Here is a 19,243-nt window from a genome sequence, read left to right as displayed (position 1 = left end):
CATTCAGAGTCATGTTGGAACTGGGTTGTTGTAGTTTTCCATTGATTTAATCACAAGGCATGGTAGTACTAAGAGACACCCTAAGGGATCTCCTGCATTCCAGATAATTCTTCTTTACCTCCATTATGTAATATCAATCTAATTTCCTCTTGGTAATCAGGATCGATCACACCAGTCAATTTGGTAACTCCCTTCTTTGCCTGTTAAGCCAGAGACATAAGGAACCCAAAGTGGCCAGGTTACATTCTTAATTTCTAATTCAATGGAATTAATGCATGTGTCTCCAGATGGGAGCATTCCTCTCTTTGAAACTAAGACCCCTAGACCCACTGAGCATATGATTGCAGTCACAGGAAGCAAAAATTTTGCTTCACTGGGGTTCTCTAGAGGTAATAGTGAGTGGTGCCACTCCTATTTCTACCCCCTTGATTCCTGGACCCATGAATCCTGGCTAAGGGAGAACAGTACCATATATTGGACTCTGGATTAAGGTCTATACAGCCTCCTGCAGAACATTACCCCAACCCTGCAATGAATTGCCACCTAGCTGATGCCATAACTGTGTGTTTAGAAGGCCATTCCGTCATTCTATCAAGCCAACTGCTTCAGAATGTTGGAGAACGTGGTAAGACCAGTGAATTCCAAGAGCATGGGCCCACTGTCACACTTCATTTGTTGTGAAGTGAGTCCCTTGATCCAAGGTGATGCTGTGCAGGATACCACGATGGTGGATAAGGCATTCTCTAAGTCCACAGATGGTAGTTTTAGAAGAAGCATTGCATGCTGGGAAGGCAAAGCCACATCCAGAGTAAATATTCCAGTAAGGACAAACTGCTGCCCTTTGCATGATGGAAGTGGTCCAATGTAATCAACTTGCCACCAGGTTGCTGACTGATCACTTCAAGGAATAGTGCCTTATCAGGGACTCAATGCTGTTCTCTATTTCTGGAAGATTAGGTACTCAACAGTGGCTATAGCCAAGTCGGCCTTATGAGTGCAAGTTCATGTGGCTGAGCCCATGCATAACTTCCATCCCTGCCACGAGGCCACAGCATTCATGAGCCCATTGAGCAATAACAGCAGAGGCTGGGGAAAGAGGATGACTGGTTTCCACAGAACAGGTCATCCTATCCACTTGACTGTTAAAATCCTCTTCTGCTGGTGTCACCCTTTGATGAATATTCACACAGGACACGGATATCTTCACTTCTTTGGTACACCCAGAGACTTCTGGCCATATACCTCTTCCCCAAAGCTCATTGTCTCCAATTTCCCAATGATGTTCCTTCCGAGTACCTGACCATCCAGCCAAACCACTGGCCACAGCCCATGAATCAGTACACGACTGCGCCTCTCAAGTTAATGGTGGATAAAATGACTCCTTCCACATTTTCAATCTGATGAAATGCGTTCTATAAATAACTCTTAGTAAACTATCAAAAACAAACTTTGAAATTAGTCATTTATCAGCTTTACTAAAGCGAAGCATCACCACAAATGCCTTCGGCATGAATTATTAGAGGAAAGATGCCTGATTTGAAAACATCCCAGTACATACCTTGGATAGTCTTCATTGGTGCACCTGGAAGCTGTACCTCAAATGAAAGATCCTCAGAATTGAACATGCTAGTAGAAAATCTAAGTGAATTTCGAGTCTCTGGACCTCAGGAACCTATTAAAAAAAAAAAAAAACCAGTGCTGTGGAGTCAATTCCAACTCATAGGGACTCTATAGGACAGAGTAGAACTGCCCCATAGAGTTTCCAAGGAGCACCTGGCGATTTGAACTGCCAACCCTTTAGCAGCAGTAGCACTTAGCCACTAAGCCACACACATCCACCATAAATATACACATGGCTTATGAATTTATAAGAAATATTATCTTATTTTAAAATTATGAAATATTTCCTGTGCATTCTGGGTAGCATAAAGGAAGAAAACAAAGTTCAAAGGGCATGGAGGCATGAAGAAGCCTCTCTGGCTCTGCAAGCATGGGTGTTCTGATTTTCTCTGCACAAACAGGTTTTTACATTAAAAAAAAAAAAATTAAAGACCCTGTTTATTTCCTCCATCTGTGACAGATGGGCAGAAAACAACTGCATAAAATAGTACTTGAAAGCCCTAATTCAGAAGACTCTAATGAATCTAAAATGTAATTTTCTTTGGCAAAAATCCTAAAAGAATCACTGACAGCATTGTACTTCAATACAGATCCTGAAATATTCTTTTTGAGGATGAATGTGATGCTGTTCCCCTCCAATCTGCCGCTTCTGCCATAGTAGACCATATGATTTTCCAATTCAAACTAGCCAATACCAGTTCATTTCAGCTCACTAATGCCCAGGACATAGATCTTTAAAGGTCCCATTTCATTTCTGACTACTCCAATTTTCATAGATTCAACTCTGAACATTCCACCTTTTGATTACTAATGGATGTTTGCAGCTGTTTCTTCTCATTTTGAGTTGTGCCACATCAGCAAATGAAGGTCCCAAAAGCTTTACTTCATTCATGTCATTAAGGTCGACTCTGCTTTGAGGGGGCAGCTCTTCTCCAGTCACATTTCGAGTACCTTCCAATCAGAAGAGCTCGTCTTCTGGCACTATATCAGCCAATGTCCCACTGCTGTCCATAAAGATTTCACTGACCAGTTCTTTCCGAAGTGGATCATCACGTCCTTCTTCCTGTCTACCTTACTCTGGAACCTCCACTGAAACCTGTCCACCATGGGTGACTCTGCTGGTATTTGAAATAGCAGTGGCATAGCTTCCACATCACAGCGACACGCAAACTACCACAGCACAACAAACTGACAGACCACTGGTAGATACATGGTTTATACAGTGCAACGTGTGTGATGAGACTCAGTATCTAAAAGTACACACACAATGCATATTAAATATTGGAAAATTCAAAAGTAGATTAAAAAACTTTAAAATTTTCACAAAAATTTGACCATCCAGAAACAGACGTTATTAATATTTTGGTGTTTGTCTTCTTAATATTTTCCATATTTATAAAAACAAAATTTTGGGGGGAGCAGAGCCAAGATGGCTGACTAGGCAGAGGCTACCTCGGATCCCTCTTACAACAAAGACACGGAAAAACAAGTGAATCGATCACATACATAACAATCTATGAACCCTGAACAACAAACACAGATTTAGAGACGGAGAACGAACTAATATGGGGAAGCAGCGATTGTTTCCAGAGCCTGGAGCCAGCGTACCAGTCAGGTAAGGCACAAGCACAGAGAGCTGCTCCACCCCCCTGAACTAACCCCAGGAGGGGGACCAGCCGGTCCTGTGGGCGGCGTGGGATGCAGCCGGTAGGAGAAGTCCCTGGGAGGCAGTGACTGGTCTTGGAGCAGGAAGAGCAGCGTCCCAGCAGGGGAACCGTCTCGCCGGGATTTGGACTGGACGCAGGTACGGCATAAACACGGAGAGCTACTCCACCCCCCTGAACTAACCCCGGGAAGGGGACCAGGCAGGTCACTTGGGTGGCATGGGATGCAGCCGATAGGAGAAGTCCCCGGGAGGCAGCGACTGGTATTGGAGCGGGGAGAACAGCGTCCCAGCCGGGACACTCGGTCACGGCACAAGCACGGGGAGCTGCTCCACCCATCTGAACTAACCCCAGGAGGGGGCCTACCTGGTTCGCGGCGGCGTCACGGCCACGCGGCTGGAGGGACGAGAAGTCCCCGGGAGGCAGCGACTGATTTTGGAGTCAAGAGTGCACCGTCCCAGTAGGGGAGCCTAGACGTTGGGCGTGGGGCTGGAAGCCGAGGATCTGACCGTGACTCCAGCGGGCCAGACCCCCCGGGGGCAATCTCCACACAGCCAGCACACATAGGAGACGCGCCCGTGGGAATCTCAGATATAATAGTCATTCCAAGCAAGACAAGCAACTCTGGCTATATTCTGAGGTGCTACTCTCCTATCTCTCTGTTCCCTCCCCCACCCTCCCCAGGCGGCTTCATTAACATCCGAATAGCCTGCGCCAGAGGGAGAACTCTGATAGGGGTCTGACTGCATTTTTTTTTTAGCGGATTTTCTGGAAAAACTAGTTTCCCAGTGATGGCTCGGAGACAACAATCCATATCAAACCACTTAAAGAAGCAGACCATGAGAGCTTCTCCAACCCCCCAAACAAAAGAATCAAAATCTTCCCCAAATGAAGATACAATCCTGGAATTATCAGATACAGAATATAAAAAACTAATTTACAGAATGCTTAAAGATATCACAAATGAAATTAGGATAACTGCAGAAAAAGCCAAGGAACACACTGATAAAACTGTTGAAGAACTCAAAAAGATTATTCAAGAACACAGTGGAAAAATTAATAAGTTGCAAGAATCCATACAGAGACAACATGTAGAAATCCAAAAGATTAACAATAAAATTACAGAATTAGACAACGCAATAGGAAGTCAGAGGAGCAGACTCGAGCAATTAGAATGCAGACTGGGACATCGGGAGGACCAGGGAATCAACACCAACACAGCTGAAAAAAAATCAGATAAAAGAATTTAAAAAAATGAAGAAACCCTAAGAATTATGTGGGACTCTATCAAGAAGGATAACTTGCGAGTGACTGGAGTCCCAGAACAGGGAGGGGGGACAGAAAACACAGAGAAAATAGTTGAAGAACTCCTGACACAAAACTTCCCTGACATCATGAAAGACGAAAGGATATCTATCCAAGATGCTCATCGAACCCCATTTAAGATTGATCCAAAAAGAAAAACACCAAGACATATTATCATCAAACTCACCAAAACCAAAGATAAAGAGAAAATTTTAAAAGCAGCCAGGGAGAAAAGAAAGGTTTCCTTCAAGGGAGAATCAATAAGAATAAGTTCAGACTACTCAGCAGAAACCATGCAGGCAAAAAGGGAATGGGATGACATATACAGAACACTGAAGGAGAAAAACTGCCAGCCAAGGATCATATATCCAGCAAAACTCTCTCTGAAATATAAAGGTGAAATTAAGATATTTACAGGCAAACACAAGTTTAGAGAATTTGCAAAAACCAAACCAAAGCTATAAGAAATACTAAAGGATATTGTTTGGTCAGAGAACCAATAATATCAGATATCAGCACAACACAAGGTCACAAAACAGAACGTCCTGATATCAATTCAAATAGGGAAATCACAAAAACAAATTAAGATTAAATAAAAAAAAAATACACATAACAGAGAATCATGGAAGTCAATAGGTAAAAGATCACAATAATCAAAAAGAGGGACTAAATACAGGAGGCATTGAACTGCCATATGGAGAGTGATATAAGGCGATATAGAACGATACAAGTTAGGTTTTTACTTAGAAAAATAGGGGTAAATAATAAGGTAACCACAAAAAGGTATAACAACTCTATAACTCAAGATAAAAGCCAAGAAAAATGTAACGACTCAACTAACATAAAGTCAAACACTATGAAAATGAGGATCTCACAATTTACTAAGAAAAACGTCTCAGCACAAAAAAGTATGCGGAAAAATGAAATTGTCAACAACACACATAAAAAGGCATCAAAATGACAGCACTAAAAACTTATTTATCTATAATTACCCTGAATGTAAATTGACTAAATGCACCAATAAAGAGACAGAGAGTCACGGACTGGATAAAAAAACACGATCCATCTATATGCTGCCTACAAGAGACACACCTTAGACTTAGAGACACAAACAAACTAAAACTCAAAGGATGGAAAAAAGTATATCAAGCAAACAATAAGCAAAAAAGAAGAGGAGTAGCAATATAAATTTCTGACAAAATAGACTTTAGACTTAAATCCACCACAAAGGATAAAGAAGGACACTATATAATGATAAAAGGGACAATTGATCAGGAAGACATAACCATATCAAATATCTATGCACCCAATGACAGGGCTGCAAGATACATAAATCAAATTTTAACAGAATTGAAAAGTGAGATGGATACCTCCACAATTATAGTAGGAGACTTCAACACACCACTTTTGGAGAAGGACAGGACATCCAGTAAGAAGCTCAATAGAGACACGGAAGATCTAATTACAACAATCAACCAACTTGACCTCATTGACTTATACAGAACTCTCCACCCAACTGCTGCAAAATATACTTTTTTTTCTAGTGCACATGGAACATTCTCTAAAATAGACCACATACTAGGTCATAAAACAAACCTTTGCAGAGTCCAAAACATCGAAATATTACAAAGCATTTTCTCAGACCACAAGGCAATAAAACTAGAGATCAATAACAGAAAAACTAGGGAAAAGAAATCAAATACTTGGAAAATAAACAATACCCTCCTGAAAAAAGACTGGGTTATAGAAGACATCAAGGAGGGAATAAGGAAATTCATAGAATGCAACGAGAATGAAAATACTTCCTATCAAAACTTCTGGGACACAGCAAAAGCAGTGCTCAGAGGCCAATTTATATTGATAAATGCACACATACAACAAGAAGAAAGAGCCAAAAGCAGAGAACTGTCCCTACAACTTCAACAAATAGAAAGTGAGCAACAAAAGAATCCATCAGGCACCAGAACAAAACAAATAATAAAAATTAAAGCTGAACTAAATGAATTAGAGAACAGAAAAACAATTGAAAGAATTAACAAAGCCAAAAGCTGGTTCTTTGAAAAAATTAACAAAATTGATAAACCATTGGCTAGACTGACCAAAGAAATACAGGAAAGGAAACAAATAACCCGAATAAGAAACGAGAAGGACCAAATCACAACAGAACCAAATGAAATTAAAAGAATCATTTCAGATTATTATGAAAAATTGTACTCTAACAAATTTGAAAACCTAGAAGAAATGGATGAATTCCTGGAAAAACACTACCTACCTAAACTAACACATTCAGAAGTAGAACAACTAAATAGACCCATAACAAAAAAAGAGATTGAAACTGTAATCAAAAACTCCCAACAAAAAAAAAGCCCTGGCCCAGACGGCTTCACTGCAGAGTTCTACCAAACTTTCAGAGATGAGTTAACACCACTACTTCTGAAGGTATTCCAAAGCATAGAAAATGACGGAATACTACCCAACTCATTCTATGAAGCCACCATCTCCCTGATACCAAAACCAGGTAAAGACATTACAAAAAAAGAAAATTATAGACCTATATCCCTCATGAACATTGATGCAAAAATCCTCAACAAAATTTTAGCTAATAGAATCCAACAACACATCAAAAAAATAATTCACCCTGATCAAGTGGGATTTATACCAGGTATGCAAGGCTGGTTTAATATCAGAAAAACCATTAATGTAATCCATCACATAAATAAAACAAAAGACAAAAACCACATGATCTTATCAATTGATGCAGAAAAGGCATTTGACAAAGTCCAACACCCATTTATGATCAAAACTCTTACCAAAATAGGAATTGAAGGAAAATTCCTCAACATAATAAAGGGCATCTATGCAAAGCCAACAGCCAATATCACTCTAAATGGAGAGAACCTGAAAGCATTTCCCTTGAGAATGGGAACCAGACAAGGATGCCCTTTATCACCGCTCTTATTCAACATCGTGCTAGAAGTCCTAGCCAGGGCAATTAGGCTAGACAAAGAAATAAAAGGCATCCGGATTGGCAAGGAAGAAGTAAAGTTATCACTATTTGCAGATGACATAATTATATACACAGAAAACCCTAAGGAATCCTCCAGAAAACTACTGAAACTAATAGAAGAGTTTGGCAGAGTCTCAGGTTATAAAATAAACATACAAAAATCACTTGGATTCCTCTACATCAACAAAAAGAACACCGAAGAGGAAATAACCAAATCAATACCATTCACAGTAGCCCCCAAGAAGATAAGATACTTAGGAATAGATCTTACCAAGGATGTAAAAGACCTATACAAAGAAAACTACAAAGCTCTACTACAAGAAATTCAAAAGGACATACTTAAGTGGAAAAACATACCTTGCTCATGGATAGGAAGAATTAACATAGTAAAAATGTCTATTCTACCAAAAGCCATCTATACATTTAACGCACTTCCGATCCAAATTCCAATGTCATTTTTTAATTTGATAGAGAAACAAATCACCAATTTCATATGGAAGGGAGAAAAGCACCGGATAAGCAAAGCATTACTGAAAAAGAAGAAGAAAGTGGGAGGCCTCACTTTACCTGACTTCAGAACCTATTATACAGCCACAGTAGTCAAAACAGCCTGGTACTGGTACAACAACAGGCACATAGACCAATGGAACAGAATTGAGAACCCAGACATAGATCCATCCACGTATGAGCAGCTGATATTTGACAAAGGACCAGTGTCAATTAATTGGGGAAAAGATAGCCTTTTTAACAAACGGTGCTGGCATAACTGGATATCCATTTGCAAAAAAATGAAACAGGACCCATACCTCACACCATGCACAAAAACTAACTCCAAGTGGATCAAAGACCTAAACGTAAAGACTAAAATGATAAAGATCATGGAAGAAAAAATTGGGACAACCCTAGGAGCCCTAATACAAGGTATAAACAGAATACAAAACATTACCAAAAATGATGAAGAGAAACCCGATAACTGGGAGCTCCTAAAAATCAAACACCTATGCTCATCTAAAGACTTCTCCAAAAGCGTAAAAAGACCACCTACAGACTGGGAAAGAATTTTCAGCTATGACATCTCAAACCAGCGCCTGATCTCTAAAATCTACATGATTCTGTCAAAACTCAACCAGAAAAAGACAAACAACCCAATCAAGAAGTGGGCAAAGGATATGAACACACATTTCACTAAAGAAGATATTCAGGCAGCCAACAGATACATGAGAAAATGCTCTTGATCATTAGCCAATAGAGAAATGCAAATTAAAACTACCATGAGATTCCATCTCACACCAGCAAGGCTGGCATTAATCCAAAAAACACAATAAATGTTGAAGAGGCTGCGGAGAGATTGGAACTCTCATACACTGCTGGTGGGAATGTAAAATGGTACAACCACTTTGGAAATCTATCTGGCGTTATCTTAAACAGTTAGAAATAGAACTACCATACAACCCAGAAATCCCACTCTTCGGAATATACCCTAGAGATACAAGAGCCTTCATACAAACAGATACATGCACACCCATGTTTATTGCAGCTCTGTTTACAATAGCAAAAAGTTGGAAGCAACCAAGGTGTCCATCAACGGATGAATGGGTAAATAAATTGTGGTATATTCACACAATGGAATACTACGCATCGATAAAGAACAGTGACGAATCTCTGAAACATTTCATAGCATGGAGGAACCTGGAAGGCATTATGCTGAGCGAAATTAGTCAGAGGCAAAAGGACAAATATTGTATAAGACCACTATTGTATGATCTTGAGAAATAGTAAACCTGAGAAGAACACATACTTTTGTGGTTACGAGGGGGGGAGGGAGGTAGGGTGGGAGAGGGTTTTTTTTATTGATTAATCAGTAGATAAGAACTACTTTAGGTGAAGGGAAAGACAACACTCAATACATGGACGGTCAGCTCAATTGGACTGGACCAAAAGCAAAGAAGTTTCCGGGATAAAATGAATGCTTCAAAGGTCAGCGGAGCAAGCGCGGGGGTCTGGGGAACATGGTTTGCGGGGACTTCTAAGTCAATTGGCAAAATAATTCTATCATGAAATCATTCTGCATCCCACTTTGAAATGTGGCGTCTGGGGTCTTAAATGCTAAGAAGCGGCCATCTAAGATGCATCAATTGGTCTCAACCCACATGGAGCAAAGGAAAATGAAGAATACCAAGGCCACACGACAACTAAGAGCCCAAGAGACAGAAAGGGCCACATGAACCAGGGACCTACATCATCCTGAGACCAGAAGAACTAGTTGGTGCCCGGCCACAATCGATGACTGCCCTGACAGGGAGCACAGCAGAGAACCCCTGAGGGAGCAGGAGATCAGTGGGATGCAGACCCCAAATTCTCGTAAAAAGACCAAACTTAATGGTCTGACTGAGACTGGAGGAATCCCGGCGGCCATGGTCCCCAGACCTTCTGTTGGCCCAGGACAGGAACCATCCCCGAAGACAACTCATCAGACATGAAAGGGACTGGTCAGCGGGTGGGAGAGAGACGCTGATGAAGAGTGAGCTAATTATATCAGGTGGACACTTGAGATTGTGTTGGCAACTCTTGTCTGGAGAGGGGATGGGAGGATAGAGAGAGAGGGAAGCCGGCTAAATTGTCGAGAAAGGAGAGACTGAAAGGGCTGCCTCAAGAGGAGGAGAGCAAGTGGGAGTAGGGAGTGAGATGTATGTAAACTTATATGTGACAGACTGATTGGATTTGTAAACGTTCACTTGAAGCTTAATAAAAGTTATTAAAAAATTTTTTGAACTATAGTTTAAATATAGCATATTAACTCTCTTTTTACACTGTGTAGTTAAAAAAATTTTTTTTTTTTTTTAGGTATCTTTATTCTGATAATTCTCAGGCTCTATCATCATAAATATTACTTTTGCTTATTTTTTTTCTCTGTTCTTAGAATTCCATGTGTTACTTCTCATTCTTTATCTCATATGTCTAGCTCTCTCATATTTTTAACTTATTTTCCCTTTTTATCTGCCTTCCAATACATAGCATTTTCTGCCATTAAACTCACCTACCATTTTTTTTTTTAATCAAGATTTTAGTTTTGTTTATTGTGGTTTAATTTCTAGAATTTCTATTGGATATTTTTCAAATCCTCGTGTAGTTTATTTAATAGAGTTTTCTGTTCCACCCAAACAACTCCACATTTTCTTTTATTTCTCCAAGCATATTAAGATTTATTTTATAAATTGAGTATGGTAATTCCCAAATAATATGTTTGGCTGGTATATATTTGTTCTCTGTTGATTCTGTTGGGTTTTATTCACAGGGCATTCTTCCTTATATATTTGATTACTTTTTTTTTGACACAAGACTTTTCATTGACCCTGAAAAATGAGCGTTGAGGAATTCTTTGATGACTAAGATGAAGGAAATGCCCTTCAGAGAGTATCTGAATTTGTTCAACAGAAACAATGGAAGCTGAGGCATAATGGAATGCTATCTTTGAAGTGCTGAACTAATATAACTGCCAACCTATAGCCAACAATTTAACTCCATAGCCAACAAAAATAACCTTCAATTATGAATATTAGATGAAAACATTTCCAGGAAAATAAAACCAACAAACGATTTCTTACTAGCAACCTACAGTAATGGAAATACTGAGGGATAGGTTTTAGGGGAAAGAAAATGATGCTGATTTAAAGCTTGGAATTCAGGAAAGAATTAAAGAAACTAGATGATAAATATATACAAATGAATACTGACCTTATAAAAGAAACATACTAGGATGAAATCATGAAGAAAATTTAATGTAGGTTTTAAATATACATGGATACAAAATATATACAGAAATAGAAGTAGGTTGTATAGCATATAAGGAAATTAAATACATGACAACAATGCCTTATGATTCGGAGCTATGATAGTAAAATGTTCTAAGTTTCTTGCATTATCCAGGAGGATTTAAAAGTATTAAATGATGTTATATTTTATAAGTCAAGGTCACATTATGCAATTTCTAGGATAACAGGTGTAGACATTGTTGGTACTATGCCTATATCACCTTCGATCATCCTATTTCCATGCATTCTGCTCAACTTCTAGTTGTCAATATTGGCATGTCCCCGACATGTTGGCTGGAGCCACCACAACAAGCAAAAAGTAACTAAGAATTAACCTGACACAATTAGTATGAAATTTTCTTTCCAGTTCTCACTTGGGTGTCTCATAGAGTTGTAATCAGAGAGTGACGGGTTGGAATCATCTGAAGACTGGACTGTGTTGTTTGTCAATATGACTTCTTCAGTCACATGTCTGGCACCACACCTGAGGTGGCTCCCTGACTTGAGAACTGACCAGGCAACTATCTATCCACACAGCCTCTCCATGAGGTGAGCTAGAACTTCCTTATTTTATAACAGTCTCAGGGTATTCAAACTTTTCACAGGGCAGCTGGGTTCCCCAGGACATATGTTCCAAAAGAAAAGGTAGAAGCTGCAAGGTCTCTTATGACCTGTTATGAATTGAATTGTGTCCCCCAAAATGTGTGTCACCTTAGCTAATCATGATTCCCAGTATTGTGTGGTTGTCTACCATTTTGTGATCTGATATGGTTATCCTATGTGTTATAAATCCTAACCTCTATGATGTTAATAAGGTAGGATTAGAGGCAGTTATGTTAATGAGACAGGACACAATCTACAGGATTAGGCTGTACCTTGAGTCAATCTCTTTAGAGATATAAAAGGGAGAAGCAAGCAGAGAGAAAAGAGACCTCCTTCCACCAGGAAAGAAGAGCAGAGGGTGAGTGACCTGACATCCTTGCAATGTGAAACTCCTAGACCCAGGGGTAGACTGAGGGCAAGGACCTTCCCCCAGACCCAACAGAGAGAAAGCCTTCCCCTTGAGCTGGCGCCCTGAATTCAGACTTCTGGCATCCTAAACTGTGAGAGAATAAATTTCTCTTTGTTAAAGCCATTCACTTGTGGTATTTCTGTTATAGCAGCACTAGATAATGAAGACATGACCTAATTTCTTAAATCACACAACTTTAGTTCTATCACATTATTATGGTCAAAAGCAAGTCATAGGGCCAACGCAGTGAAAAGGGAGAAGAAATGAACTTCATCTCTTGATGGGGAAAGTGACAAAGAATTTGCAACTATCTTTAATCTACCACAGGCAAGAATCTGATGCTTCCAAGGACAAATGTTAACTACATATAATCAGCTCACGCTTTTACAGTTCTACCCTTCCCAGGATGTTGGTCTGTCTGGTCCTCATTATTTCAGCACCAATCTGATGCCTTTAAGCCAATGATTTTTCTGTTGTATTTCTAGTTGTTCTCAGAATAATTACTCAGAAGAGGAAATCTATCAATTTTCTTTAAAAATTATATTCTTCTGTTTTTCTTTTTGTAGCTGGGTGTTCTTTTGCCATATATTTTTTTCTCTTTTTATTGTACTATAGATGACAGTTTACTGAACAAACTAGTTTCTCATTAAAGAGTTAGTACACATATTGTTTTATGACATTGGTTAACAACCCCAGTACTTGGCAACACTCTCCCTTCTCAACCTTGGGTTTCCTATTACCAGCTTTCCTGTCCCCTCCTGCCTTCTAGTCCTTGCCCCAGGGATGGTGTGCCCTTTTAGTCTCATTTTGTTTTATGGAACTGTCCACACTTGACTGAAGGGTGAACCTCAGGAATGACTTCATTACTGAGCTGAAAGGGTGTCCAGGGGCCATACTCTCAGGGTTTCTCCACACTCTGTCAGGCCAGCAAACCTGGTCTTTATTTGTGAGTTAGAATTTTGTTCTATGTTTTTCTCCAGCTCGGTCTTGCAGCCTCTATTGTAATCCCTGTCAGAGTAGTCAGCGGTGGTAGCCGGGCACCCCCTGGTTGTACTGGGCTCAGTCTGATGGAGACTGTGGCAGATGTGGTCCATTAGTCCTTTGGACTAATCTTTCCCTGTACCTTTAGTTTTCTTCGTTCTTCCTCGCTCCTGAAGGAGACCAGTGGAATATTCTAGATGGCCACTCACAGGCTTTTACGACCCCAGATGCTGCTCACCAAAGTACAGTGTAGAACATTTTATTTAAAAACTATGTTATACAAATTGAGCTAGATATGCCCCTAGGCCATGGTCCCCAAAGCCCTTAGCCCAGCAATTCAGCCCCTCAGGGAGTCTGGATGTGCCTAACGGGGAGTCTGGATATGTCTATGGAGCTTCCATGGCCTTGTCTTGTACAAGTTGTGCTTGCTTCTCCAATATTGTATACTGTCTTACCCTTCACCAAAGTTACAACTTATCTATTGTCTATTTAGTGTTTTTCTATCTCCATCCCTCCCCTCCCTTGTAACCATCAAAAGTTGTTTCTTTTTGTAAGTAAACCTTTTCATGAGTTTTTACAGTAGTGGTCTCATATACTATTTGTCCTTTTGTGACTGACTTATTTCACTTGGCATAATGCCCCCCAGATTCATCCATGTTATGAGATGCTTCCCAGATTCATGATTGTTCTTTTTTCTTGCATAATACTCCATTGTGTGTATGTACCACAGTTTTTTTTATCCATTCATCTGTTGATAGGCATCTAGGTTGTTTCCATCTTTTTGCTACTGTGAACAATGCTTCAGTGAACATGGGTGTGCATGTGTCTATTCATGTGACAACTCTTATTTCTATAGGATATATTCCTAGGAGTGGGATTGCTATATCATACGGTATTTCTATTTCTAGCTTTCTCAAGAAGCACCATATCATTTTCCAAAATGGTCGTATCATTTTGCAGTCCCACCAGCAGTGCATAAGAGTTCCAGTCTCCCCAAAGCCTCTCCAGTATTTGTTACTTTCTGTTTGTTTTTTTTGTTTGTTTGTTTTTGTGTTTTTTTTGTGCCAGTAATGCTGGAATGAGACAGTATCTCATTGTGGTTTTGATTTGCATTTCTCTAATGGCTAGTGATCTCAAGCATTTCCTCATGTGTCTGTTGGCTGCTGAATGTCCTCTTTGGTGAAATGTCTGTTCATTTTCTTTGCCCATTTTTTCATTGGATTGTCTTTTTGTTGCAGAGGTGTTGGATTTTCTTGTAGACTTCAGAGATTATACCTTTGTCTGATTTGTAATAGCCAAAAATCTTTTCCCTGTCTGTAGGTTCTCTTTTTACTCTTTTGGTAAAGTCTTTCGTTGAGCATTAAGTGTTTAATTTTTAGAAGATTCCAGTTTTCTAGCTTATCTTCTGGAGCCATACATTTTAATAAGTTGAAATTGTAAAGGGTAAGGAATATTGTTATATTATCATGTTGTGCAAAGCCATGCAGCATTTATTGTGAGGCCAGAACTGACAAACTTAAGTTAAAGATGAAGACACCTTGATATTCCCTAAAAATCTGTGTTCCTATCCTCTTGAAGACACTTAGAAAATGTTGTATTTCAAGGAAGGGAAAACAGTGGCATGGCCAGACTAGTTTACACACACAACACTAAAGGCAAATAGATATTTGAGAAGACTAACAAGAGTTGTTTCAATTGTAGATTAAGAAGAGACACAACGGTTTTCATCTCCAGGAGAGTAGAGAACTTTCCATCTGCATAATGCTGGGTCCTTCGGAGCTCTCTAATAGACTTTATTTTTTTAATTGTGTTGTGGGTGAAAGTTTACAGAACTAGTTTCTCATTAAACAATTAATATACATATTGTTTTGTGACATTGGTTGCCAACACCACAAGGTGTCAACACTTTCTGTCCTTTCAACCTTGGGTTCCCCATTTCCATTCTTCCAGTTTTCCTGTTCCTTCCTGCCTTCTTGTCTTTGCTTTTGGGCTGGTGTGTCCATTTAGTCTCCTACACATGATTGAACTATGAGTGTTATTATTCGTTTTATAGGTCTGTCTAATCTTTGGCTGAAGGGTGAACTTCAGGAGTGACTTTAGTACTGAGTTAAAAAGGTATCTGGGGCCATACTCTTGGAGTTTCTCCAGTCACTGTAACACCAGTAAGTCACATTTTGTGTGTGTTTGTGTGAGTTTGAATTTTCTTCTACATTTTCCTCCAGCTCTGTTAGGACTCTTTATTATGACCCCTGTCAGAGCAGTCAGTGGTGGTAGCCAGGCACCATTTAGTTGTGCTGGACTCAATCTAGTGGAGGCTGTGGTAGTCGTGTGATACATTAGTCCTTTGGACTAATCTTTCCCTTGTATCTTTGATTTTCTTCATTCTCCCTTGCTCCAGACAGGGTAAGACCAGGAGATGTATCTTAGATGGCCACTCACAAGTTTTAAGACCCCAGACGCTGCTCAACAAAGTAGGATGTAGAACATTTTCTTTATAAACTATGTTATACCATTTGAGCTAAATGTCTCCGGCGACCATTGTCCCCAGCCCTCATCCCAGTAACTCGGTCCCTCAGGTAGTCTGGATGTGTCTATGAAGCTTCCACGACTTTGCCTTGGTCAAGTTGTGCTGACTTCCCTAGTATTGTACAGTCTTACCATTCACCATAGTTACCATTTATCTATTTTGTAGCTAGTGTTTTCCTCTCCTCATCCCTCCCCTCCCTCGTAACCATCAAAGGTTGTTTCTTTCTGTGTGTATACCTTTTCATGAGTTTTTATAATGGTGGTCTTATACGGTATTTGTTCTTTAAACCAACCAAAAAACCTTTGGTGATTGGCTTATTCCACTCAGCATAATGGCCTCCAGATTCATTCATGTTGTGAGATGTTTGCAGATTCATCATTGTTCTTTATCGTTGCATAGTATTTCCATTGTGTGTAAGAACCATAGTTTGTTTATCCATTCATCTCTTGATGAGCACTTAGGTTTTTTCCATCTTTTTTACGATTGTGAATAGAGTTGCAGTAAACATAGGTGGGCATATGTCTATTCTTGTGGTGGCTCTTATATCTAGGATATATTCATAGGAGTGGGACTGCTGGATTGTATGATATTTCTATTTCTAGCTTTCTGTAAGTGCGTGCATGTGTGTGATTTAAGTGAAAATTTACAGAGCAAATTTCTACCATACAATTCAGCCTTGCCCACCAGCAGTGCATAAGAGGTGCGCTCTCCCTGCGGTCTCTTCAACATTTGTTATTTTCTGTTGCTTTTTTTTTTTTTTAATTAGTGCTAGTAATGTCAAGGTGAGATGGTGCCTCATCATAGTTTTGATTGGCATTTCTCTAACAGCTTGCGATCCCAACGATTTCCTCATAAATTTGTTAGCCTCCTGATAAAGTGTCTGTTCATATCCTTTGCCCATTTTTCTATTGGATTATTTGTCTTTTGCTGTAGAGGTGTTGGATTTTCCTATAGATTTTAGAGATTAGATCTTCGTCTAATACATCATAGCCAAAAATGTCCCCAGTCTGCAGGTTCTCTTTTTACTCTTTTGGTGAAGTCTTTTGATGAGAGTAGGTGTTTAATTTTTAGAAGATTCCAGTTACCTAGTTCATCTTCTGGTGTGTGTGTATTGTTAATTTTGGTTTATATCCTATTTATGCCATATATTACAACCCCTAGCGTTGACCCTATTTTTTCTTCCATGATCTTTATACTTTTCGATTTTATATTTAGGTCTTTGATGCATTTTGAATTAGCTTTTGTGTATGGTGTGAGGCATGGGTCTTGTTTCATTTTTTTACAGATGGACTTCCAGTTTTGCCAGTACCATTTGTTAAAAGACTGTCTTTTCCCCCATTTAATGGACTTTGAGCCTTTGCAAAAATCAGGTGACCGTAGGTGGATGGATTCATATCTGGGTTCTTGATTCTGTTCCATTGGTAAATGTGTTTGTCATTGTACCAGTCCAAGGCTGTTTTGACTTCCGCAGCTATACAGTAGGTTCTAGGTCAGTAGTTTCTGCACCCTGATGGCACAGTGGTTAAGAGCTACAGCATCTAACCAAAGGTTGGCACTTCAAATCCACCAGCCACTCCTTGTAAACCCTATGGGGCACTTCTACTCTGTCCTATAGGGTCACTATGAGTCAGAATCAACTTGATGGCAATGGGTTTGGTTTGGCTTCGGGGGTCATGTAATGTGAGACCTCGTACATTGTTCTTCTTCTTCAATAATGCTTTACTTATTCAGGGCATCTTTCCTTTCCATATAATTTTTTTTTAATTAATTTTTATTAAGCTTCAAGTGAACATTTACCATTCCAATCAGTCTGTCACATGTAGGTTTACATACATCTTACTCCCTTCTCCCACTTGCTCTCCCCCTATTGAGTCAGCCCTTTCAGTCTCTCGTTTCGTGCCAATTTTGCCATCTTCCCTCTCTATCTTTCCATCCCCCCTCCAGTCAAGAGTTGCCAACACACTCTCCAGTGTCCACCTAATTTAATTGGCTCACTCTTCATCAGCATCTCTCTCCCCACCGCTGACCAGTCCTTTTCATGCATGATGAGTTGTCTTCGGGGATGGTTCCTGTCCTGTGCCATCAGAAGTTCTGGGGAGCATTGTCTCTGGGTCCATATAAATTTAATCATTAGTTTTTCCATCTCATTAAAGAATGCTGTTGATATTCAGGTTGGGATTTCATTGTATTTGTAGATTGCTTTGGATAGAATTGACATTTTCACAATGTTGATTCTGCCTATCCATAAGCATGGTATGTTTTTCCATTAATGTAGGTCTCTTTCGGTTTCTTATAGCAGTGCTTTTTAGTTTTCTTCGTATAGGTCTTTTATATCCCTTGTCACATTTATTCCTAAGTATTTTATGGTTTTAGGGGTTATTATAACTGGTATTACTTTCCTGATTTCCTTTTTGTATTTCTCTTTATTGGTGTATAGGAATGCAGCAATTTTTGTATGTTTATCTTGTATCCTGCTAGTCTGCTGAATCTATTAGTTCCAGTAGTTTTCTTGTGGACTCTTTAGGGTTCACTATGTATAGTGTGGAAATCCTAGTGTCATATTGGTTAAGTGCTACGGCTGCTAACAAAAAGGTTAGCAGTTTGAATCCACCAGGCACTCCTTTGAAACTCTATGGAGTAGCTCAACTCTGTCCTATAAGGTCACTATGAATCAAAATCAACTCGACAGCAATGGGTTTAGTTTTGTTTGTTTTTTTCTGGTGTGTATAGTATAATATCATCTACATTTATTTCTTCCTTACTAATTTGGATTCCCTTTTTTTTTTCCTTGCCTTATTGCTCTAGTCAAGACTTCCAGCACAATGTTGAAAAGGAGTGGTGATAAAGGATATCCATGTCCTTTGCTCATTACGAGGGGGAATATTTTCAGACTCTCTTTATTATGTTGAGGGATTTTCCTTCTATTCCTATTTTATTGAGTGTATTTATCAGGAATGGGGGTTGAACTTTACTGAATGCCCTTTCTTGGTCAACTGATATGGTCATGTGATTGTTTTATTTATGTAGTGGATTACGTTGAATAATTTTCTAATGCTGAACCATTCTTGCATAAAAAAAGAAATATATAAAAATTAAAAAAATAAAAATACCTAGTATTAATTCCACTTGGTCTTCGTGCATTTTTTTTTATATATATGGTGCTAAATTCTCTTGGCTAGAATTTTGTTGAGAGTACTTACATCTATATTCATGAGAGAAATGGGTCTGCAACTTTTTTTTTTTTTTTTGTGGTATCTTTGCCTCGTGTTGGTATCAGGGCTATGCTGCCTTCATAGAATGAATTCGGAAGTATTC

This window comes from Loxodonta africana, chromosome 4 (assembly GCF_030014295.1).
Source record: "Loxodonta africana isolate mLoxAfr1 chromosome 4, mLoxAfr1.hap2, whole genome shotgun sequence".
NCBI lineage: Eukaryota > Metazoa > Chordata > Mammalia > Proboscidea > Elephantidae > Loxodonta > Loxodonta africana.
The sequence above is the reverse complement of the archived record's forward strand: the minus strand, read 5'-3'. Positions refer to the sequence as shown.